Raw genomic sequence first — 26,438 nt, 5'->3', positions numbered from 1 at the left:
TGTGTTTACTAAATATTGAAACAGACCCCCAAAACACAGTGAGCTGTGTCACGGGTTGGAAACTTTCTGCAAGGCGTGAGCGCAGTCGGGAGGATGGCAGGACGCGCTCCCCTCGGGGTTCGGGGGTGCTCAGGGTACCAGAAACGCAGCCGGGAAATTTCACAACTTTCAGTCTAGAACAGCCATTGTCATTGTCGCTGTTCTGTGTGATCCTCGGTGTCTTGGTTTCTGCATCCATGCAGAGCTCTTGACTTCGGCAGGTGTTCGTCTCCTGTAACTGAGACGGCCTCAAAATTGTAATTAAAATAAACTCCGTAACGAGCGTGGAGTTGACACTTGCAAAACAGCACTCGAGGCATCTCGCTGACTTCAGCTGAAACTTGCGGAATTGTTGCTGAGTCATCAGGACAGAAATATTCGGGGAAGAAATAAAGAATTTAGATTTTTAACCCTGATATGAACGGCCTGTTTCATGTTGGCTTATTTATTACTCGGTACATATTTCTTGCATTTACAGGCAAATTTATTTGTTCAGTGGTTAGCATATGGAAAGCATTAGATGACTGGAACTGTAACGATGCCAGTCCTGTATATCAAGCAATAACTGTATGTATTTTTAGAATTTTAATCTAAAGAGCGCTTGTATGAGTCCCAGTACATCCATAACACAGCATTTATCTCTGCTATCATCAAAATACTAAAGAGCGTCTCCTGAATTTTGGTCACGGATCACATTCCTAGTAGATGTCTTAACTGTATGATAATCTACCATAAAGTTAATCACCTGAAACAAGCCTTAGAGTGATCTTTTGTACCTTACCTTCAGCAGTTTTTTTTCTGCTGGAATTTTTTAATTAAAAACCCTAGAGCTATGCACACAACATTTTCTTTAAAAAATTATCCCGCAGAAACACACTTTTTTCCAAGTTTCATCAGGTGTTTCTTGGTTTTAGTGTCTATCTGAAATTAGTTTTTTTCCGCATCCTTAACATTTGTTACTAACAAGTCACATTGTTTGATGATGAAGCAATTCTTCTGTTTGTGATAATGGAAAACTGTGGGTTTTTTTGCATTGAAGAGTTGAGTCCAGGTTGTTTATCTGGAGCAGAAAATAAGGTTTAAGTGGGAAGAAAGTCAGAATTGTCTGAGTTAATAGAAGGATGCTTGTGGTTCACATGCATGTCACAAGCTGCAGTTTTTGGTAGCAGCTCCCGTAGTCATGCTGGATCATATGACTTCCCGCTCTGTTAATCCTCATAGCTGAAGTCTTTGCTTGTCACTGCTGTGGTATATACCTGCATTATTTTTTCCCCCTTTTTAAATAACCTCAGGGTATGAACACAAACCAGACAAAAATAGACCTTCAAAGTGGTTTATCTCCCCCTTAATAAACAGATTTATTTCAGAAGTTCTTTGTGATTCGTATGTAATCCTCTAGGGAACGTGTGCTGTAGATCTTCATTATAACAGTCTGTCAAACAAACATTTGTAAATCCTCAGACTTTTTCAGTGGCTCTAGATCTTCTACTCTAAACTTAATTTTGTTGGCAAGGCCAGCATTCCTGCAGCATAGAATTGCCTAAACTCTTCTTGGGAAGTGTTATGCTTTCTCATTTTGTTTGGTTTCGTTTTCTTCTTTTCCAGTCCTCTCCTCCCCTGTGATGTTTGCTTTGGTGTTTAGACACATGCATTATAAATATGTTTATAGATGAGTTCATTAGGAGTATGCAATGTAATATGGGCACATAATTGATAGATGGCTCTAAATTAAAATTTAGCAGAACTGGGATCCTGTTTGGCATTTTTGTGCAGATCATACTTTGGTTTGCAATTAATCCAGCTGTGAAATAGGCCTTGTGTGCAGCTGTGGGATCGTGAGCAGACAGTAATGTAGAAATTGCTTCTGCTAAGTAACTCAGTGTTCTGACTGGGAAAGGAGTGTCTAGCCAGGTGAGGCTCAGTCTCTTCTCCTAAATGACAAGGAAAAGGACAAGAAGAAACTGCTTATGCCTGGGGGTGTTTAGATTGGATGTTGGAAAAGAAATCCTTCACAGAAAAAGGCTGTTGAGCACTGGAACAGTCTGCTCAGGAGAGTGGTGGAGTTCTCATCCCTGGAGGAATTAAGAGGATGTGTAAATGTGACACTTGGGGACGCTGTTGAGTGCTGGGTTAATGGTTGGACTCGATGTTCTTGGAGGCCTTTTCCAGCCTAGGAGGTTCTGTGATTCTATCATCAGTTGAAAACAAAGCATTGTGTTCTCAAAGACTTGGCACCATGTGCACCACAGCACTTTGTTCCTCCTCAGGCGTCATCTCTTGGGTCTGTCAGAGTGCCTGGTTAGTGCTGCTGTGCAGGGAAGCAGCAAAGGTCACTGTTCATCCTCCAGTACCTGCACAGTTTCAAAAAAATAATAATCAAGTGCACCTGTCACAGCCCAGGCTGAGTGCAGAAAGGGGTTGTTTTCTCTCAGCCATCTTCTCGCCATGGGAGCTGTTGGTCACTTGGGATCTAGCAGGGAAAAAAATAGCAAGACTGCATATCTGAAAACATAATCAAGAAGGAGGCAAATGAAGGTTCACCAACACTGCTTCTTCTGGCTTCTTGTACAAATGCGTTTATAATTCTTGTGGATATCTTAGGCACAGAATAGGAACAGGAACCGAATAAAAATGTGAATATGCTGTTATTTATTACTGATCTGTTACTTGTGTTGAAAATCGATGATACAACACTATTGACTTGGGTTGTTCACCTCAGTAAGCCTTGATGTTGAATTCAGGCTGGTTAACTCTATACACTGCTAAGTACATCAGTCCACCTTTATCCACAGCCAAATGATACAGCAGTCACACAGTTGTTTTGAGCTTTCTGCTTGAAAATCAGAGGGATGTGTCTCCCAAACATGTGTGGGGAGGGGGATATATGCAACAGGGAAGTTGAATTGGTAGAATTGTTGGGTCTGTTGTTTAGTTTTCTCTGGATTGCTTTTTAGCTTCTCAGTTAGCTGTTTTCCATGTAAATACAGATTAATTTGAGAGAACGTGTGGAAAAGCTCCAGTATGACCCAATCTCTATGTGACTGGGCAGGAAATGTACTGTGTCTTTCATTTGGCATTAGTGAGATCACACCAAGAATCTTCTGTCAAGTTTGGGTGTTCATACTTCAAGCAGGATAGAGTCAAAGAGACTTCAGAGAAGAACTCTAAGAATGAAAATAAGGGCTGAAAATTTCTCCTGAGGGAGAAATTCTAAGAGCTCAATATGTTAAATATTATCAAAGAGAAAGGAGGGGAGGGACTTGATTGCAGTGTTAAAGCATATGCCTTGTGAACTGAAATGCTGTGATGAAGCAGAAAATGATGGGATATCAAGATCCTGTGGCTAACATATGAGCCAGACACGTTTGCAGTAGAAATAAGAACTGCATCTTCAACAAGAGGGTAATTTATTGCACATAATGGTAGGGTATTCATCAAAGGACAATTTTAATTCAAATACTGTATTATTCCTTTAAGATGTACCTAAGTAAAACTTAATTGAGGGCATGTGTCCATTTGCTATACAAGTCACAGCAGATGATCAAAGTATTTTTCCTGTATCTAAATACTTGCATCTACATAAAAAGACAATCATAAAATATGGTTAGCCCAGGAGACTGTTGAAATTAGAACAGAACTGGTGGATTAACTGAAGACTTTTAGATGTCTAAAATGCCTGGAAATGATGAATCACAGAATAGTTAGAGTTGGGAGAGATGTCTGGAAATCCTATAGTCCAACCTCCAAAACAATTCTTAAACAAGAATTTGTTTTAACTCTACTGAAGGTTGAAAAATTGGGCTGGCTAACAATTCTTTAGCAATGCAAAGATGTCATTACACTCAATTTCTGCATTAGGAGGTCTTGGCCACTTTAAATACTAAATTAATACACCAGTTGCTAAGATTCCTTACAGGTTTTCATGAAAGTGCTGTGGAAATTAAGGAGGTTGAAGTTCAGAAAGAAAGGTGAAATTAAAAAAAACAAAAAAAACAAAACACAAAAACCTGCTGTCATTAAGTTTCATAGAAGAGAACACTTGGGCTGCTATAGAAAATTGCTGGATACAACAGGGTGGTAGCAGAGCATACTGTGTGTGTGTGGGAATTATTGGAGGGTTTGCAAGGAGGGATTTGTAGATCCTGCAGAGATTTGGGGGAAATCTGTGTTATAATGCATTATCTCCTGCAGTGAAGAGCCAGCAGGAATGTTCTGAGGTTTTTCCTGTGCTCAGTTTTACATGCCTTTAGCAGTCAATGCTTTCAGGTCTTAGGCTTAGTGGAATTGTAGGCAGCTGTGCTGGTTTTGCTGGGGATAGAGTTAATTTTCTTCCTAGTAGCTGGAACAGGGCTCTGCTTTGGATTTGTGCTGGAAATGGTGTTGATAATAAAGGGATGTTTTGGTTAGCTCTGAGTAGTGCTTGCACAGAACCAAGGCCTTCTCTGCTCCTCACCCCACCTGTGAGAGGGCTGGGGATGCACAAGGAGTTGGAAGGGTCAGAGTTGGAATATTTGATCCCACTGACCCTGGGAATATTCCAGACTAAGTGGGGTTGTGCTCAGAGTAAAGCAGGGAAGCAGAAAAGGGGGACATTTGGAGTGATGGCATGTACTTTCCCTAGTCATTTTTAGGTGTGATGGATCCAGGCTTTCTTGAGGTTGTCCATGGGGAGTGGGGAACAAATTCCATGTTTGGTTTTGCTTTCATGCACAGCTTTTACTTCACCTCTTAAATGGTTTTATCTCAGCCCGTGGCTTTTCTCAATTTTCTGATTTTCTCCTTCTTCTCACAGTGGGAGAGTGGCTGTGTGGGGCTGGGTTGGACCCCCTTGCTGGGGGTTAAACTGTGACAGCAGCATGAGGAGAAATAAAAGAATGGAACATCAAAATAGCAAACCTCCCTTTGACACAGTTTGACAGGACGAGCAGAAGTCAAGCTGCAGCACAAGTCAAATAAGATATGCTTGTCTTGTATAAACTCTTCAGCTTTATGGAGAACATGTCAGGAATCAGCCTTCAATATGATGAGAGATCATCAAAATAAATGGAAAGGGCCAAGCTAAGAGCACATCACTCAGTGAAACCAGTCTTTTTTTCTTAAATCCCAGAGGATACTGAAGCAATGACCAGGGGATTGATTAGGGAGCGAGGTTTGGTGAACCAAATCATGTATATGATGAGGACCAGCTGGTTATAAAACTGCAGCAAATTACAGCAGGAAAAGTCTGCAGCTGGAAGGATTTTTGAGTGTCTGAAGGTGATTGTGCTTCTTGTCTCTAGGGATTATGTGCAAGTATCCAGAAAGTTTCATGATACGTGCTGAAGAGAGGGCTGGATATTTGTTGTATTGCTCAACATAAGTGTTGGAAAAAGCTGAAAAAGTGGAGGTTTTGGGGCTCAGTCCGCAAATTTTAAGCCACTTATTTTGATTGCACATTTCCTTACAAATGTTTAACAGCTTAGAAACAGCTGGATGATGGATGATTCTGAAGGCTGCAATTACAGAAAAACCTGCAGCAGTGAGTGTGCAAGACAGAGATGTTTGACCATGTGTTGTTTTACTAATAGCAGAAACTAATTCATAGGTGAATTCATACTTTCCTTCAGGACTGTTTTTAGTTATTATTCTTTTTAGGCATTTATTTTTATGTTCCAAGTAGTTCTATAAAAGTTCTGCATTTATTTTGTATTTCTGTTCGTGTTGGAGATGACATAAATTTCTTTTAAGCTTTGTCTTTGCAATTGTGGTAAAAATTTAACTTTTATAAAACTTAAGATTTTTTCTTTGTGCACTGACTTAGGCTGTTAATATGTGTGATATAAGGTGTCACGGGCCAAGTTTGTGGTTTAAAAAGAGTAACTGTAGTAAAACTGTAATGTAGAGTGATGGGTGAAAAAATTTTTTAAAAAGCTAATTATTTGCAGAAAACCATGTGTATACTGGCAATTTCCAAGTAGACTTGGGTATATTTATCTGCCCATTATAGTTCTTATTTTACAGATGAATATGCTAAGTGCTATTCAGAATTATTTGGCCATATGTTCCTGTTTTTATGGAACTTCATTTTGCGGGCTCTTTATATAAATAAAGTTTTCTCTTCATGATGGAGTATACTAAGAGGAAGAGAAAAGAATGTTATTTCAAATGTTATACCTTTTGCAGAAGAGCAGATGGTGTTTGTATGTGGGGCTTCGAGGAAGTTTTTACACTTTGAAACTACTGCTTTATTCCAGGTTGTCTAAGAGAAATGTGGTTTTAGCTCCTGTGGAGCATCCCAGGTTGTGTCACAGCTGATGTCAGTTCAGGTTGTGTCACAGCTGATGTCAGTGTGTTCTAAAGCCAGCAGAGATGTGGGTTACACTGACCCTTTGTCACCGTGTTTGTATAATGCAGATTGTTCCCAAGTGCAGGCAGGAGTTGCTTGCCTAAAGTTTATTTTGTGCAGTACTTTGGTAAGAGTGGTCCTGAGTGAGGTGACACAATGATTTTGAGTTTCTGCATTATTATTTGTACCTTTTCTGACTTGACTCTTCCAGTTTTCAAATTGCAGCTTTGGAAGCTGTTGGGGATCAGTCCCCTGTGACACAGGTCAGCTCCTTCAGCACCTTTGGACAGCTCACCACCACCACCACAGCTGGTTCTCTGCAGTCAATTTGATGCTTCATTGGCACTAAATGTGATCCGAAATCCCCTGGGAAAAAAACAGTAGGCAGATGATGAATTTTCCTAGTTGTCTTTTAATGTGAAATTTGAAATACACTGGTCATGCCAATCGTGAGAAAAAATGAACTTGTTAGTAAAGTCTCAGAGGAACTTTTAGGTGGGTGCTGCAGGCTGCATTGACACATTAAATTATTAAACATGACTTTTTACAAATGTGTTCCAAGACATTTACATCTATGAATCACAAACATCATGCTGGGTGAGACTAAAGGCAGGGATTTATGTTGTTTTGCTGTCCACATTAGTTAATTGTTTTTCACTATTCCCTTGCTTAGTTGTGGGGATTTTTATGACAATATTTGGGCATGGTAAGAAGCGTATTTTCCTCGTGGTGATTTGCTTCAAATAACTTTGTTTTAGTACTACTTTGGTAGGAACAAATCTGTATGGGCTCTGGCACAGAAATAATCTCTTGCATGAATATTTGAAATGTAATTAGGGAGCAGCAAAAAATACTGAACTGCTGTAGATGCACACCTTGTATCTACAACAAATAAAGCATTATGTTGGGGGCTTAGAGAATTTTGTAATCTTCCTGTTGACACTGCAGTTGTTATGGGAGCCACTGCTGCCTGAAGGAGCTCCCTGTGAGGGGGAAACTGAAACCTTGGGGGCCACCTGTGTACAAAAATGAAATTTTTGTGCACTGTGCCTCTGGCTGTAGCCTCTGTCTGAGGCTGAGCTATGGAAGCCCAATAAAATATTATGGATTTACTCATTTAGAGGACTCTGACAATACCGGTGGACGAAAGTAATGGCTTGATCAGGCTCTTGCTTCCTTTAACTATTAAAGGAAGTTGTGCCTTCATCCCCATTCTGTAAGAGAGCCACTGCAGCCATGCATTAAGGGGGAAAAACTTAAAAGTGTTGATTAGACAGGGAAGATACTTACATGATGACAGAAACATGCCTCTGGAATTTTTATTTCAGTAGTGAGACGTTGCATTACTGCATAGTTTTACTGCATCAACTGAGAATAAAGCCTATTCGATATTATTTATGTAAGTGCTTCCACAAGAGAGGCAGTGCTGGGGTGCTCAAAGCCTGGTCTTGTTTTCAGACCCAGGTGTTGGCCCAAGATGATGTGTGAGCATGTGCTCAGCATGTTCAGTGCTCTGTGGTTATTCAGCCTCTCTGAGCTGCAGATAAGTATGCAGAAGTATCCAGGCTTCTCCTGGGATGGAATGGGAACAAATGCAAAGATATTTTTAAGTCAAAGTGAATTCTTGTTTTCTTACCAGTTAATCACATGTATTAGATGCTTGATGAGTTTCTGCTGTCTGAAAAACAGATACAACATGTCTGGCACAAGCCAGATGGTTTGATTTTTGTCTTCATGGAAGGAGTAGGAAAAAATGCATGTAGAGAGCAAAGAGGCTGTGGAGAATGGGGTGCTTCCAGGGAAAAATAAAAATTACTTCTCTATCCTGATCAATTACTAGACTATGCAGTTTTAATAAAGAGCTTTTCTTGATTGCCAAGTTGTGGTTTCTTTTCACTTGCTTCATCCACCTACTTGTAATGCTTTGAAAATGACTATTTTGGGATGTGTTCTCTTGCTTTCATCCTTAGTCAAAAAAGGTTTTTTTCCCCTCATGTTTCCTAACAGCTGTTTTTCATAAGTGTGTGTGTGGATAAATACTAATTTCCCCTGTGGTCTAGCTGGCTTTTCTGCACTGTTAATACTCCACCACAGCAAAAAGTGATTCTGTATCCACTCTTCATTCTTGGTGTGTTTTGTATGCCAGAAATTAAGTGTAGATTTTGAAGTTGAGTGGATGGTTAACTCTGAAAGTGTAAATTCACTCACTTTGCATGTGTGTTTTACATGGGTTTCACTGTCTAACCACTTCTTGAGAACTCTTCAGTTTTTCTAGAGCAAAACATGTCTGCTCTGCAGGAGAAGAAACAAAAACAAAATAGATTTCAACTATTTTTTTTTAAATTTAATTAATGTGAATGTTCAAAGATCCAGCAGTTCAGAACCAGAAAGTCCCAGGAACAAAAATATTCCTGGAATGTGTGTTCCCAAGTAAGATAATTCTATGGCACAAGTGTGGAGTTTTAGCTTTGTTTGTTTGTTTGGGTTTTTGATCAAGTTGTTGTTTTGCTTTTACTTTTTGTTTGTAAAATGAAGCATCTGTTGTTTTTTTCTTTTGAGCAATGTCAAGATGGTTCTTGCAAATAAGAATTACTGATGTACTTTTGAGTACAGGGAACTGAAATGAAATACATATTTTCATATATGTGGCAGTTATACACGGATGTACGGAGACAATAAAGAGGTTATTTATTTATGTACAATCTTGGTCAGCTAGGCTTGTGGCCTCTGAGTTTGTAAATAGTTTCCAGAAAGGCTGTAGAGAGTAGTTATGGGAATTTTTCTGAGTAACTATTCTAAGAGGGATCTGAGGTGTATTAAAGGAAGTGTGCATTTCTTAGGAAACAGCAAGTTTGAAGAATTATGGAATTGTTGTTTCAAGTTATGTGCCAGTAACCTGAGACAGTCTCCCTTTTGAAAGAAGTTTTGGTTTTCTCTTGCACGCTCTGTGATTGAAATGTGTTTGTTTTCTGGCTGCTGACAGATCAGGGCTTGCTGGAGCTGTGTGTGTGTCAGAGCAGAGGGACTGACAGCCCCTGGCAGGGTGGGGTGAAACTCTCTGGTGTTCCCCAGCCTTCCTCCCACTAAAAGACTTGTGTTCCAATACTTGAAAGGAATGGAAAAAGCATTAGTAAATATCAAATTATAGTTGAGTCATTGTGAGTAAAATGCTTGCTCTTGTTGCTACATCCTAAGGTAGAATTTTTTGTTTGCTGTATTTTGCCCATTGATGAGAAACTTGAAAAAACTTAATCTTGTGAGAAACACAAGTGTGTTTTTGAAACAAAGTACTGATGTGTAAGGACTACTTTGTGGTCTTTGTTTTTCTTTGTTTTTTCCTTATAGAATAAGATATCTTTCTAGATCTAAATTCTTCTAATCTCTTAAGTAGCAAAGCCTCAGTAATTTTCTCCTTTTTCTAGCAGATACTCTGTGTGATTCAGTTTTGAAGTCAAATTCCTTCTGTGTTTAATGGAGACATTTCTTTTTCTTTATGTTGCTTGAAAGGAGTTATGACCCTTCCTAGAAAGATGAGATAGAAGTGTTACCAAAAAAAGAAAAAAAATTTCTTGACCTTTAGTGCATATTTTTTTTAAGTATTGGTTCAAAAGTCTGAATATCCCTGATGTCCTGAGGAGGCATAAAAGTGTCAGTGTAAGAAATGTATCAAAGTAATTTGGTTTTTCAGGATTGAAATAAATGTGATTTAAAGGGAAACTGTCAAGATACTTAGATCTTAAACTACTTTTGTGGGAATTTGATTTTTATTCTGTTAGAAGCTTGCATTTACACCGTTGGTTCTAGAATAAATTAAGTAAAAGCTGTAGAGAAACTTCAAAGATTATTATTACAGTGCTCTGTAGGGAATATTAATCCATTTATTGTTTATCTCTTGCCTTGGAGGAATTCCTTGTAGAAACTTTTACTCAATTATCTTGTGCAGTGTGCAGTGTTCTTACCTGCTATGTGAATGTTGAAATGATTGACTGCTGGCTGACACAAAATTCTACTGGTTTGTGAGGAAAAGTGGCGTGGCAAAGAACAGAATTTTCTTTGAAACTGTGTGGAGGAAATTGCCTTGCAGTGATATGAGATGTGCCTCACAATCTGCCTTAAAATGCACACTGACCCTTTTTCTGATATTGAGTGGAAACTTGGGCAGATATTTCTCAAATAAAAAGCAATCTGGAAATGGATTAAACCTGAATAATTATTCACTGATGGGAATCTAGATATAGGAGCTTCTGTATGCACCCAGAAGTTCCTGAATGTACAGAAGCTAATATAAATATTACCTCAGTCTTTCCTGGTAATCTTTTCTCAATCTAGGCTTTGCTTAAAACCTAATTTCTGACAGTCTATAGGCACTGACTATAACTTGCAGGCCAGTGTGTGTGATTTCGGTTTCAGAGCATTTTTTTTAACCCTGGCATACTAATCAGATTCTGCAGAGCTCTCTGCTGTATTTTGTCAGTTATTGCAGCAGGTTAAAAATTAAAAGGAAGGGCCAATGGAAACTAATTTAATCAGGAGCACTTTGTGCAGAGTCAGTACTGAATGTGGTTTATCAGGGCTTTGTAATAAGAACACCACTATGAAGTAAAGAGGGATTCAGTGTTTATCTAAGATTCTGTTAAGATGAAAGAATTCTAGATCTTTTCCAGGGAACATTTTTGAAGACTTGTCATTTTTGTGGTATTTGTGTTTTCATATCCTCAGTTGGCTGTGTGAGGTGGACTGGACAGCAGGTTAGACTTGAGCAAAATAAATATACACAGCCTAAAGTATTCAAGATTTTGCAATCAATGTAATGAAGCTAAACTGCTGGGGAGTTGTGTGGGTTTTTCTTTCTAAGATTGGTCTTACCTTCATGAACTCTATAATAATATTGGATTTTTTTTTAAATACCCTTCTACTAAAGTATATGCTGAAATTGTTTTCATTGATAACTTAGTGTCTTTCTAGGCAATATTTATTCCTCATCCTCAGCCACTAACCTTTGTTTCTTTAATTTAGGCTTCTTCTGACATTGTTTTAAGCCCTATTTTCCAGGGGTGGGGATGTTTGGTGTATTAGAAAAAATAAAAGACTTTACCTGGAGCTTGTACTGACCCAAAAAGCGCTGAGATATCTGAGGTGCTTGGCTTTTGTAGTGATTGCTTTAATCAAGCTAATTTGGGGACAATGAAGTTTAGATCTCTGGATTTACAGGTGACTTACCCAGTGCTTAAGCCAGGGCTCTTGCTCAGCAAAGCATTAATATTGGCGATTATCTGCTTTCTTCTGCTAATTCAACAAATTAATGAAGAATGTTTGCTGAAATCTCACAGACTTCACTTCCTTGTGAGGAGATAATTGCTTTTTTTTTAATGAATAAAGATCTGCAGTCGCTGGCAAACTCAGATGACTGTAAATGCTGCACAAATGGCTGGAACAAAATCTGGAATAGTCAGGGTTGTCCATTTAGTGCTGGGCTGACTTTGGCTGGCTGAAGGTCAAGAGCTGAAGGAGCAGCCCCAATTCTCACATGTTCATGGCCCCTTCCACAAATTCCTTGCGCATTTTAAGGTGACCTGAGAGCTGTATTTGGATTTTTACAGTGACACTGCCACACCAATGTGACAGCACAAAACTTGTGTTGTCCTGCATCAGCAGACATCAAAGAAATCTTTTTATTTGGTAGTAAAAGATGCTCTGAGGAGGAGAAAGTGGGTTCTTTGTTGTCTTGTTGGACAGATAGAATATCATATGCAGAATAGATTGTTGTACAATAATGAGTACCTAAGAAAAGTCTGAGTTTTTCAAACATGTTGCCACAGGGCAAAGCAGGGGTGGGATATGGTTAAAAAAATCCAGCAAAGGAAGCTGGAACACATTTGTATTGCATTCTTTGCTTCCAGAGTAGCTTTCTTTATTGGATTCCTTATGTATAAGTAACAAAGATTCATGAATAGTTTATTTGAATTTGATTTTTTCCTGATCTATGCATGAGTTTATTCGCTTTAGGCAGGTGCATAAAGATTCAAGGCTGTTTTTTTGCTAAAATTCAGCTCCTAGTACTACATCAAATTTTGTTTCCTTTTAACTAGCAGAGGTTGCCAGGGTGCTGTAGCTGCTTACAGCTGTAATTCATGTCTGTTCCAGACGTGTCAGCTGTTGGACTTCAGTGGACCTGAGGTCAGACTTGATGCAAATTTGGTTGTTTTTAAGAGAATTAATTTGGTGGAAAGAAATGCATGGAAAGACCTGAGCATTTTGCAGTGTTGTGTTGAGAAATTCAGCCTTGACTAATGCACCTCAGTTGTGCCCTTTTTTGTTTTGTGTTGTCCCTCCATCACATGATATGCTTTGACTGGCACGAGTGGTCACTAACAGAGCTAAATTAGCGTTAATCAGCTTATGGAGCAAGTCCAGTTGGAGAGGTGAATAAAAAAATGTAAAACCCAAGCCCCAAATAACCCTGCTTAAAAAGGAACTTATAAAAGCATATTTATGTATTACTGAAATATATATTCTCCAACCTAGTTCTGAGTTAATTGAGAAAAAATATATTTTAGGGTCAGAATTTTTTCTGAGAGGAAGTTCTATAGTTCTGCAGACTCTGTATGGTGAGAGCAGCATTGCACCTCCATGGAGAGGGGCAGGATGGATGCTGCTCAGCTGAACTCCTTACCTGCTGCAGCTTCCCCTGGGCATGGGGTTCCCTGGGCTCTCTGCTGATTCCGTGGTGTTGCTGGATGTGTTAATGGAGCAGCAGATGTTAAAAGCAACTTTCCATGGGTTGTAAGCCAGGAATCGCATAACTAGGAGCTCTGTCAAAGCCTGGAATAGGCTCTTGGGGAGCTCCTGAACATTATCTGTTGTTCTCTGTACTGTGTAGCTGCTGGAAATGCAGTTGTGAGCTGAAGGGAAATTGTCTCACTTGAAGAATGGAAGGCTTTTTTGCTATTTGGGGTTTGCTTTTTAACTATTATTATGTTTTTAAAACTTTTTGCATAAATTTCTGTCCACAATGAAAATGTCTAGAATATATTTGAACGCAAGTGGGAATGAGCTTTCATTTTGAAGATTTGGTCACTATTAAAATACAGCCACTGTTCCCCTGTATGGCCTTATTTTATGCTACTTTTCTTTCCTGTGCTTTCAGTTCCCTGCCTATAAAATGAGTGGTGTTATGCTGTCTTTCTAATGATGTTTCAGAAAATGCAATAAGAAGCAGTGAATTAGATCTGAGTTAATAGTTTTATATAGTCATAAGATTTTAGAAACCTTACTATGTCACTCTAGTTATCAACCAAAATTTTAATCTTTCTTGACTGAATGATGAAGCTTATTTTCAGTGGCAGTCTTGCCATGTATTTCATTCTTGACACAGTTGTTAGCATAATAAACACTTAAAAATACTTGAAAAGTTTAAAAAGAGGCAAGATAACTAAATGTGAGCTTGTTTCTCTCCACACTCAGGTCAGTGATGGCTTCTTTGTACTGAATATGGATGGTTTGAGTAGGAAGGCTAAAAATGGATAATTAAGAAGGCAATGGCATGTTTTGTCAGATTGTTTTATTACCTTTTGGGCTGTATCCAGTAGTGAAAACTTCACATTGTCTCCAGCTTTGTTTGAGCTGTGGTTTCTGGTGGATGGTGATGCCTTGTGTGGTGATTGATGCAGCCTTTGATGTGTTCTTCACCTTCCCCTCACCATTCCCTTCCTGCACAAACTCTGACTGGGAGAACAGCAATAGAAAAATCCTTCCTGATAATGAGGAAAGTGCTGCAGATATTCACAGTGTGTCATGTACAATTCCTGGCTCAGAGTTGCTGGGGGGACAGGTATTTTTAGTCAGAGAATTGTCACAAAATGGATCTTCTGGCAGAAGGATGCATTTGATTCACCACCAAAGGCAGAACAACTTAATAGCGCGTGTTTGGATCTGTTCATGTTCAGTCAGATATTTGTGTTCTGGACACTCTCATTGTGAACAGAGAATATTTGGAGTGAAAAATTAAACAAAAAGCCCCTAAGAAATAGGAAGTGTTGTTCCAGGATGATCACTGGGAGGAGCTGTTCATTACAGTTTTTATGCATTAAATCAGTAGCAAAGGAATAATGAGAGTGTGGGAAGGTGATGTGGAGGCAAAGAAACTTAGTTATGAGTGGGGAATACTCTTAGTAGAAAGGGATCAGTGGTTAAAAAAGAAATAAATTGAAGGAGCAGTGACCTCAAGGGAAAATACCAATTCACTAAAGTTTTGAACTTCTCTTGTATATTAACTATTAAAGCAGAAGTGAAGTTGGGCCACATCATTCCTGGTGGGAATGCACTGAGCAGGTAGCAGTTGTCCAGCTGGCCATTAATGTGCTGGAGAGCCCATGAGTTCCATGAGGGGAGAACTGTTCCTGCCATTGGAATACTGAGAGGATCTTTGTCAGTAATCCTGTTACAGAGGTAACCCACCTCACAGAGACAGTTTGTGTTTGAATCCTTATATGATTGAGTGAAAGGGGAAAAATCTTTGTAAAAATTCTTCACCACTATCTCCATAATCTCTACTTGGGTGAGCATCAGCCAAGTGAGAAAATGAAAAATTATAACCTGCCAAGCATCACTGGCAGACTGAAATGAAAAAATTGCAAGTTGATAACAGTGATGCCTCCAAAAAATTTGCTGGCCAATTTAACATTGCTTTATCCAAGGTCACATCTTGCAACTGATTATTTTTAGCAATTTGCAGATGAGGATTTTCTACCTTTATTATGGGAAGTGAAGATCAGGGAAACACCAAGTACAGTTTTAAAATTCAAAGTTATCAATCTCTTCATATCAAAAGTAAGTCATGTTCCCTGCTTGTTTGCTTAAGACTGGGCACAGAAATTTTTTCCACTGTAATGAAATGGGACATTTATGCTATGCTCTGTCACAGTGATGAAGTCAGTGTGACATGAAAACTCAGAGTGGAGTGAGGTTGGTTAAAGAATTGAAAGCAGGAAAAATTAGAATTTGCCTCAGTTTGTTCTGGAACATTCTTGGTAGTGTTTATGTGATAACTTTGACATAATAGTGTTAAAAGAGATTATGTTGCCTGTTTTTGAGGTTAAAGGATTGTGAACCTATTGCAGGCAAGTACACAAGACAATTAGTATAAGCTGTGTCCTGTGAAATGACCAAGGCCCCTTAGTGGAATCTAAGGTGTGAAAACCATTAGTGAACTGGAGCAGCATTTAATTTCCTCCAGTACAATCCACACCATCATTTTAATATTACAGGGTAAACCTTGGTACAACATTTGCAGAGCATTGTCACACTGTCACTTGTTTAAAAAACACCATTCTTCAACAACTGGAATGTATCATTGGTATGTGGAAACTCCTGCCCTAGGCTTGCAGTGCTAGGGGAAACCCTCTGCTGTTTTCATGTGGTTCTGTGGTCCTTTTAATGAAGGATATGCAACATCCTTATATGGTGAGTGTACACAGTCGTTCTAGGGAGATTTTGTGGTCTGGTGGTTCAGAAATCTTGGCTGTGGGTAATTGTTTGTCACCCACTCAGTGGTTGCAGTGCAGAAAAGATTGCAGCACTTCTGGCTGGCATGGAAAGTGAAGGGCATTTGTTGGAAGACTGATGAACCATTGTTTTTGTGACTGTCCTGATTTTTAACCAAAAAGGTCTTACCTGTCATTAAAATAACAAAATTACCTGAGTGGCTCACTCAAGGACTCCCCAGTAGCATTTATTTTTGTTCCTATGTGAGCTGTTTTGTTAGCTGGAGCTGTTCTGTGTTAAGAGAGGGGATAAACGTGCAGAAGGTGTCCCTGGTGTTTGTTCAGGACCTCCATGGTCAGGAGCCTGGGTGAAGCCTCAGCCTCCAGAACCGAGTTTGCTGAGCACATGCTCAGTACAAACAGGAGCTGAATTCCCAGCTGTATTTTCAGCTCTGTGTGGAAGTTCCCTGTTAGATCACTCACGTCCTGCCAGCCTTCTGAGATCTGACAAGATTGCAGCTTGAACTGTTTAATTTTTCTTGCTGTCATGCGATGCATCGCAGTGAGTTAGCTCAATAGCCCTAATCTCATGCTTACTGCAATGAAGCTGGGAATGTAGCCATCAATACTTATTTCAGTAACAAAGCAAAATGAAATATTTTTTTGACAACTTCTGTCCATTTCATTATCTCCTTTTTAATCACAAAACTGTCTCATACAGTTTTCATACTTCCTTAAACTTTGTAGCCTGTCTGCTTTCATATACATCAGGCTGATGCCAGCATCTCTCTCCTCTCCCAAACAAGGTTCCATCCATGCATTAGGTTAATCTGTTGCATTCCTGCAGCAGAAGGAAGCTAATTCTTTCCTGATGTGTCCAGCCACCTCTAGAGTTAGGAACAAAAATTTCAGGGAGTAGAAGACTTCAAACAGATGTTTTATTGCCTTGCCTTTTTTTTTTTTCTTATTCAAAAGTAATCTTGTTTAAGGATATTTGCAATGAAAGCAAAATTGAGAAGCTTTAGTTTTGCCATTCTTTAGCATCACTCAGTCATGCCAGATTCTGACAGGGTGTGCTCTGTCCCAGGCCAGACAGAGCTGCAGTTCCTGCTTTATGCTCACATTCAAAGTGGAATTTCCTCACTGAACTCTGTGATATTTCCCCACTTATATTAAGGCTACTTTCTGCTTCTGCACAAAAGTGTCTGTGTGTAATCTCTGTAAGTATACGTGGCCTTTCCACCATTTTTAGAGAAATAGAGTGGAGATTAAACTGAGTTTTTTTTCTGTAAAACACTCGGTTTTCTATGGTAATAGTTTTCTTTTAATGTTGCAGACATTGAGAGAAACAAATAGGTAGGAAGAAGAAAAAAAAACAAAGGATAGAGAAGATAAATACACACAGCTAGGCATGAGTTTTTCTTCACACCCTCTGGGACAGAACTGTATGAATTTCCCTCTATTTACAGCAGCAGTGTTGGTTTAGATGCTTTGTTCTGTGTCTGCTCCCCAGGAGTTAAATATCAGGGCACAACTTTGTTTTTACTTACATACAGCCAGCTCTGGGGATGCATGGCCCTCTGGATGGAGGAGAGACATCCACTGTGACATGCAGTTGTAAAATTGCAGTTCTTTGCTGGCTGAGGGGGGTGCAGCGAGCTGTTCTCAAAACCAGGCCATTTTTCCTCGCTCTTGTGAAAAGCTAGAGCTTGACTCTCTCATTTTTGCTTTTCAGGAAGCTTAATGCTTTTGGGCTGTCTCCAGCCAAATGCTGATAATAGGCTCTATAAGGGAACTTTCTATGCAGTGATTCTTTCAGCAAAGAAATTGCACATAGCAAAGGTGGAACTGACCAAGAGAAAGGGAAGGTTAAAGCAAGCATTTAGACTTCTTTTTAAAGAGCTAGTCCAAGTAGATTAAGGCCCCTTGAACACACATTAACTATTTAAAATAGAATGGCAAATCTGCACCTTTTTTCCTGCCAAAATCATCTAGAATATTGTTCATCTATTGACGAACACTTATTTTAAAGTCTTTTTCTGTGGCAGGTATTTATGTATGAGGCTTGACTTGTAATTGTGCAAGAAATGAAAACTGTTCATTTTAATTGACTTTCCTGACCTTAAAGGAAATGTAGATACTTGGCAGACCACTGCATTTTGTTTTCTTCTGAAAACATTTTTAAGGTAATGCACCTTGTTTTTATAATTTGGGAAGTATTTTTCCAGTGGGCCTGTTTCTTTCGTAGTCTGACAGTGAAATGATGGCAGAGATTTAAAATAGATACCCCCTTTGAAACTTACTTGCTGATTATTAAAGTGTGTGGAAAGGAGTTCTCTGACCCATTTCAAAATAATTCTTTTGCCAACACAGAGCATAATGCATTCTGATGACACTCATAATTGCAGTGCTTCCAGAGTAATTACCCTGGTAGTTCATTTTTGTATTGTTGGAATTCATATTTGTGTGTTACGTTTAATTGAAATCTGCATGCTTTGATCTGTGCACATGGGGAAATACTCATTGGGTTTACCTGACAGCAAATGTGTATTTACTTGGCAGGTCAGCAAACATCTGGGTGTCTTGCAGACAAATGCATTTTTATCTCACCTGTGTGTGACGCTACATCCCTGTGCAGCTGCATTTTCCCAAGTTACAGCCAGCCCACGTAATGGTGGATACTGGCTGCTCAGGTGTTTATGCAACATATCAGTTTCCAAAGTTTGGAATTGTGACAGCAATCAGTTCATGGTCAGATTTTGGCCTCTGTCCTCAGATTCATTTGCCGATGTTGCCTCTCTATAGTTTCTTGTTACCGCTTTGTACCAGCTGAGGTTCTTCCAGGGAAAAAGGAAATGAGTCTCCTAATTTTGAATTTTTGCCACTCCTCACTGAGCTGTGATGGAGCTTTCTCTGTCTTTTTGCAAAGAGGTGGTTGAATTTTTTGTATGTAACTGAAAGCACCTGGTTATGAAGTGCTAAAGCCTAAAGAAGGAAGGACAGCTCTGGACAGGATCAAGAGTAAAGATAATGTGGTGGTGCTTTGACACAGAATGCGAAGGCAGATTTGGGAGTAGAAATAAATAAATAAAACCGATAAAAAAGTTCAAACAGTGATGCCTGTGTGGGTGTGATTTGCCTGTGTTAAAGTCAGGCTTGTAAGTCAAAACTAAAATAAACACAGCTTTCCCTGTAATAGACTTGGGTATTCTAGAAAGCCTTTTTAATAGAGTTCATATTGTATTTTGGGGTTAAATTACCCCAATAAAAATAATTCCTCCATGTGCTTTCTGGATATGAAATTTAATCAGACTGTCTTGGAAAGAGGCCTGGGACTAACATGAGCATTTCCTTAATGTGATGTCTGCACATTTTCACAAGAGGAGTAAAGGTCATTCCCCTGTTGGATGGGAAAGAGCTTCCTAAAGCATGTTGGCAACACTAGATTTTTCTGCGTTTTCTTTGCAGTGATGATGTCAGGAAGGTTAAATTTAAATTCACAACCAAAAATAGTACCTAGAGTGTAAAACAATTGCTACATTAGCAGTTATTCAGTGATTGTAAGTCAAAATAGGGCTGGTTGTTGAGGAACTCATAGTGGAAATCAGTGTTATCATCTGACCTTATTTTTTTTAATCTTTTAAAAGCCTTCTGCTTTACAGTTCTAATGGTATAAAGGAGTGAAGGTTTTCTTGTATGAGCAGATCTGAGGACTGGAGTGAAGCTGCAGCTTGTACATCCAGTGGGTGGTCACTGGAGAGGAGCTCTTTTTGGTTATTACCAAAATACTGAACTAGCCAGTCATCCAAACCTGTTCATGTCCATCTTTTTAGGGTGTAAATATTTTAAAGGCAGTGTTTCTTACAGCAATGCATTCTGGGGGCTTTTTTTTTGTGTTCAGGATAAAAATGCATGTGACCTTGGTTTAGTAAAAGTACAAGAACAAATTCCTTTCAATAAAAGCACATCTGAAAAGTTAAACAAAAAAATCCTTTTCTACGGATTAAGCCTGGTGCTTCTCTCCTCCCTTTTAAACATTTAAACACACTTTACATGATGCTTAAGCTTTTAAGTCAAAGTTATGAGGTGCTTTAGCCAGGCTTGAGCCTGAGAACAAGACCCAAACCAGGACAATAACAAAATGACACAAAGATTGACTCCACCGTGCTTGCTGGATGAAGTGAAAACTGCTGAAATATAATTCCTATATCCTGGGATTTCACTGCCTGCTGGAACTAATCTCATTAACTTAAAACCACCTGAGGCTTAAGAGACATATACACTGCTGTGAGAAATTATATTTATCTCATCCTAGGGGGAAATCCTTTCCCTCCCCCGGCTTACCTTACTTTTGACTTTGTCATTGGTGAATTACCAGGTCATTTCTCCCCCATGGGAAAGTCGTCATAGCTCACAGCTATGCAATTACTGTATCTGAAGTTCACTGCTGTATGAATGCTGAGATCACTGTTCGAGGGTTTTCTTCTTAAATCATTTCCTAGGGAAAACAAAGACTGGAAAAATAATAGGTTAGCAGTTTACTTAAATAAAGTTCCTCCAGAGGTACAGGAAAAGATTCCAGAACTAAAAACAAAAGTATAAGGCAAAGAGGTTACTGAAAGCCATGAAGGTGTTTATTGCCTTTGTAAACCAAACACTGAGTTTTCTTTAACCATTAAAGTTTAAGAGATTGGTGGCCTCTGATAAGTGGTAATTGGATGCAGAAATTTCCAGTATGAGGTTGCAGTTTGAATCCCATGAGTGTAGCCAGGGAGAGTTCTGGAGTTGAGTGGTTGATTGCTGCACTCCAGTTTGGATTGAGAATAGATCCCAAATCTGCATTCAGTATTAAATCCAGCCAGTAGAAATACTCTGTTTGACATAGGAGGATTTTGGATAAGGCTTTTACTGATAATCTTGATGGACTTTGCAGCAAGGCAAAACGACCTTGTTCAAGTGTCTTTCAATGTGTGTCTACTCCTGAAAAAAAAAAAAAGAATAAATCAATTTTGGGTTATCCATTAAACAGCTCTAATATAAGTGATATTAAGAAAAAAAAGTAACGTGAAGACAGAGTGACTCTGAAAACCAAATCCTGAAGGCCTGATCTGAGGTGGATTGCAGAAAGCCTTTTGCAGTGGAAGCTCTTTGTGGTGAGCCTGGCCCTTGGGTGCTGCTCCCTCGGAGGGGGAGTTTGTGCTGTGGAAGTTACTGTCAGTGAAATGGAGGTGCCACCTTCTGTGGCTAAGAGAAATGACCACTGAGCCAAACCACATGTCATTTTTGTGAAACCCAGCTCAAAAGGTGATTTGTGGATTTGAATCATGGGTCTGTCAAAGTTCAATGTTTGCAGTGGTTTATTTGCCCTAAGTGGCCATTTCCCAGCCAGCCATTTGAATTGTTCTGTGTTGATAATGTGTGTATGGGGACAACAATAGATGCAGTTGCAATTGCAGACCAATTACAGTAATTAAAAATGATAATATAAGCCTCTGTTTCTCTTTAATCTGCATGGGATGAAAGTAATGTGGTTTGTTGATGGCAATGCCCCATTAATCCTCTGTTAATGCCCTATATTTAAGGACCTACAATGAAGTGTGTATGAGCAAGTACTGAAGTGCATTAATGTCTCTGGATTAGGAGTCCTTGTAATTATGGTGCTAATTATGTGTTGTTGTGATCTTGTCTAGATGTAGGTGAATTTGGTCAAGTGTTTTGTTTAATTTTGTCGAGTAATGAATAAATCAGTGAGGTTACACATGGCTGTTGCTATTGTGTTGTTAAGAATAGAGTCTGTAGGGGTGAATGGTTGCTGAACTCTGGTGTACATTCCCTTTTCAGTCCTGCATAAATGGGTATAGCATATTCCAGTTTATTTAGCGATGGACAGGCCGTTAGCTCTTAAAATAGCTAAGGAATAGGAACCTGACACCTTGAATGATTTATGTGTTTTCTTTGTAAGCTTGTTTCTGTTTTGTAACCTTTAAAATGTGAGTTTTATGAACGATATCATTAAAATTTATACTCCCTCTAGTATGTGATGTTAGTCATTATTGCTCTGCTGTGCCTCCAGATCACCTGTCTGAATTACAAAGCAACCTTCCTTGGAGCTAAATAATAATTTTTTTTCCAAATGTGTGCTGACTTCATTATTTTTCATTGGTACTCCCTTACCAGAGCAGAGGCCGGAATCTGGCCTTTCCTGCCTTCCATCCAACTGGGAAAGGTTACTAGGAGTAACTGTATATTTTTAGGAATGAAATATGAGGGGTCGTTTAACTAAAGAGATCTGATATCAATCAGAAGAAACTTCCAGAGAATTTGTTTTGAAGTGTACTCTATTTTCTCTTTGGTAGCTGAGATTGATATGCTTGGGAGGTGATTTAATATTGTGCTGGGCTTTGTTACGCTAATTTAAAAGAGTTTCAGCAAAGAGTGAATCTCAGAGGGAAAAAACGCTGATACTGAAAGTGAATCACAGTCCTTGATTCCATCAGTTGAGACTCTTAAAGATCTTATATACCAGGAAAGATTCTGTAAAAGGTTTCAAAGTTACACCTTTATTCTGCATCCTCAAATTGAAGGTGCCAAAAGGGTTTTTTCTGGAAACCTCCACAATACTCAAAAGGTTTTGGGTGTTTTATTTACTAATTAATTCAGTGAAAAATGGAAGATTTGCTGAGCTGTGGATTACTCCCCTGGTTCTCTGAAGGCTGTCAGGCAAACTGCTCTGTAACTTATGAAGATCACCCATCTCTCTCTTCTTTCGGGAAGTAAATGATGTTTATTCAATGTTTATGTTGTATATTGTCTAGCAGATTATGGTGTAGAGTAATCAACTGTGAATTTCCCAAGCATGACTTACTAGGCAGCTTTCATCCAGAGGTGAGATGGAATTGTTTTCTGATGAGTACGAGAGGGGATGTTTTAGTTTTTTCAAATCAAGCCTGTTTGCCTGGAATCAGATCATTGAGTCCAACCATTAACCCAAGGCTTCCCAATCCCCCACAAGCCCGTGTCCCCCAGTGCCACATCCTGTAAATACCTCTGGCCATGGGGGTGCCAGGGTGTGACACATCTTACAGTGAAAAAATTGTTTTACACCTTCAACTCCCTCAGCTGCCCCTCAAAGGACTTGTTCTCTGTGCCTTCACCAGCTTCATCTTTCAGAAGATGGTGGAGCATGCAAAAGAGCTGGGATTCAGGCTTCTTGTAGCAATGCCTGTATGGTTTTTTTGTGTGTGTGTTTGTTTTTCTTACAAAACCTTATCATTGTAATACAAATGATTTACTGATGCTAACAGAGGATAAAATACTAATTTCAGTGCAGCCTGAGGCTACCATGATCTATTCAGTGCTGTCATCTAGTTTCATTGAAAGATATGTGATATAGCACTAGAAAACGAGACTGAACAAGAGAAAATGTGTTACTGTTGGAAAACATAAGAATGGATTATGTCAGATAAGAGTTGTGCCAGAAGTGTGCTCAAGCACTGGATCCTCAAGCCAGTGGTCTTTTCCTGAAATAGGTGGTATCATGTTGCCTGTTCTTACAGTTACTGAAATTCCTTGTCTGCTTCTGTTCCCAGAATGATTATTCTCTCAGTATTTGCCAGGCAACTCCCCTGTCATGTTGCAGATTTCCTATTTATTTTTGTAATAAAGGAAATGTGAGCGTCAGAGGTTCCTGCATTGAACACTTCCAGCAGCATAATTCCTAGAGCTGGAAGGAAAGCTCCGTGAGTTTGCACTCCTGATAACAACCAAGGTCTGTTTCAAGATTCTTGTCCTCACCACACACACTGCAACTAGACTTTGATTAAAATAATGCTATCAGGTTGAAGTTTAATTTGCTCTATGCTAATTATACGTATTTTAAATTGTGAGTGGACTCCATACATAAATGTCAGTGAGATGGTGAAGGAGGTGGAAAGAAGAGCTGTGATGGTGATTAGAGGAGGCTGAGTTGAGTTTTTCATGGGATTAATGCTTTCCAAATTGGAGAATATAAGATTGAAAGTGAAGGGCACAGTCCTTGTTGAGGGAAAGTGGTGGAGTGATCCTAATGCAGAATCTCATTAAAGCAACTGTCAGGATTCCTCTATTTTACCATCACCTCCCCTTTTCTATAAGAGTCAGCTGTCGTTTGGAGTGAGCATACTGCCAAAGAGGCATTTACAAATAAATGAAAAATGTCACAATTGATTTTGCTCCTTTCAGAGGACTCCGTGTCAGCTTTGTCACAAACCCTTTGTTATTCTCTCTTCCAGATCTCTTGCCTGGACTTTGGAAATAACTTTGGTTCTTGGATTCCTTCTGTTGACCCGGGGTAAGCTCCCTGGATTATGACTTTTTATTAACATTTGTGCAACAGTTAAATAACATTGACTTTTCAGTGCTGTGAAAGATGAAATGCTAGAAGTTCTTACCAATTACCTTATGAGAGTGTATAGAGGCTGCATAATACAATCCACGCTTGAAAATACCACTAAAAACCAGATTTATTTTGTAGCTTCTCCTAAAGAAGTATTTGCACATTATGGTAATTACTTTGCAAAATGTTGTGTGTCATGGTAGTAGCCACATAAAATATGAATAGCTATGTGGTTTTATTTGTTTCTAAAGAATATGTACTTCTAAGGTTGATAGTGTTATTTTCTTCCATATTTGTAATTTCTCACTCTCACTGTATGTTAGATGGTTATAGTGCATTTTCCTGCTTGTGAGGAGAGCAAAGGTTGTTTTTCTTATGTACTTGCTGGCTGGATAAGTGAAATGATGGGCAATAGCAGTCTACCTCTTTTAATGCAAAAGCGTTACCATAAGATGGGATATCTGTTGAAAAGTCATTATAAGAAATAGTTGAGTTGGTTTAGATATGAAGTAGCTAAACTACAACTGCATCTAAAAAAACTCACTTAGTTATTTTTTCCTTGCACTTCAGTATTTGAGATTGCAATCAAAAATACAGTGTTTTACTAAAATTGCTGTGAAAGAAACTTCATTAACATCCAGAAAAATACCCATGATCTTTTACATAGGAGTTGAAGATTTCTAAAGACAGACTTAGTGCTACATTAAAGACTAAATTTTGTTCTTGCATTTTCTGTGATGTTCAGGAAATGTAACCTGCAAATAGTAATAGGATGAGAGATTACTGCTGTCCACTAACTTCAACAAACTCACACCATATAGAAATAATTGGTTTGTGCTGGTTTTTTATTTCTAAAGGGATTCTTCAGCAACAGTTCATGTATTTTGCCATTTGGCAAACAGCCAAAAATCCCTCTTTCAATGCATTTTTTTTTCATAGCATATGAAAGAACTTGCTGCATTTTATCACTGCTGCTATTGTCAGATTCTTAAAAACAAGAGACCTGAAAAAAATCACTTTGCTGTCACTTTTGTACTCCAGAAACTCCTAAGAAGTTGGGGCAGTATTGGATTCTGTAAGGAAAACAAGAACACTTTATGGAGTCACCTGCCCTGTGTGCAGGTTTTGCCTCTTTCCCTTTTTCCCCTGGGATTTTAATGTAGTTTGATGGGCTCTACTTTAGCACTGCAGAACTCTGCTTTCCTTGCTGTGTGCATATTTGTCTGCTGTTGAAGCATTTTGAATGCATTATATTTCATACCTGGTTTTGCTGTTCTGATATACCTTTTGCTTAATTAGAAGGAAATGTGTTTAATTGTTCTGAAAGAAAGTTTTAAATGAACATTTGAAATAACTGTTGAATTTCCTCAAAGTTCAGACCTTTTCTTCTTTTATTAGAAATCAAAACTTGTTAACTGGAACTTCCAAAGAGCACCCTTAATTTGTACTTTGGACAGTTTTGTTTACATGGTGGTTTGTGGCCCAGCTCTTTAGGGCAGTGTCTAATACTGTGTTTTTAGCAGTGGGCTGCCCAACATTGCTGTTCTTCTATTAGTATTAGAAAAATGAAAAAAAAATCTAAGATATGAATCTATAAGGACAGAAAATGAGTTCTGGCAGCATGGAAGATGATGACACAGTCTCAAGGAACTAGACAGTTCAAGTCTGTTATTTTTGTGTGATTAATTATTACAGTAAGCAGAGATGGAAGGAAGGAAAACTAGGGGGAAAATAAAGAGCTCATCATTATCAGCTCTATTCGTTTCCCTCTCGTTTGAATTAGTAATTTTTGAGGTAATCTAAATGAAAATCTGTAGTATTTCACATCTAAATGAGGCATGCACTTAGGAATAAAGCAGTGCTACAAAGGCCAGTCCAGATCTCTCCCAAAATGCCTTGGAACAAAAATGTTTAAATATGACTTGGCTGATTTGCAGAAGTTTAGAGTTCCACGCACTATATTTTCACTCAGCCACATTTGATCATGTTACTGATGGTGATGTGTCCCAGCTTCTGAGAGCTGAGCATACTCTGTGCAGATGTAAATATCTGTGCCCCAGCTGTTGGCATGTATGGGAATTAATTCCATGTTTTTGTCGGAATCTCATATGAGATTGCTTTTGAGTTCTGGGTGTCCCTACAAGCAGTGGATGAAATGTTATGGCTGGCAACATTGCCATGAGTTAGAAAATAACTTTAGTGGGAGATTGTCTAAGAT

The 26,438-nt window shown here is 38.8% G+C and overlaps 1 protein-coding gene across 5 annotated transcripts in view; it reads left to right on the top strand.

Moving 5' to 3' along the window:
* Window positions 1-26,438, top strand: part of NAALADL2 (N-acetylated alpha-linked acidic dipeptidase like 2) — a 399,226-nt gene that overhangs the window by 658 nt on the left and 372,130 nt on the right. For 3 of the 5 annotated variants that reach the window (XM_074547421.1, XM_026792086.2, XM_074547423.1), the window contains exon 2: window positions 24,117-24,175. The exons of the other annotated variants lie outside the window; for them this stretch is intronic. The gene's annotated coding sequence lies outside the window, so the exon portion shown is untranslated. The remainder of the gene's footprint in view (window positions 1-24,116; window positions 24,176-26,438) is intronic. 5 annotated transcript variants of the gene reach the window in all.

The sequence above is a fragment of the Zonotrichia albicollis genome, chromosome 9 (genome assembly GCF_047830755.1).
Source record: "Zonotrichia albicollis isolate bZonAlb1 chromosome 9, bZonAlb1.hap1, whole genome shotgun sequence".
NCBI lineage: Eukaryota > Metazoa > Chordata > Aves > Passeriformes > Passerellidae > Zonotrichia > Zonotrichia albicollis.
The sequence above is the reverse complement of the archived record's forward strand: the minus strand, read 5'-3'. Positions and strand labels throughout refer to the sequence as shown.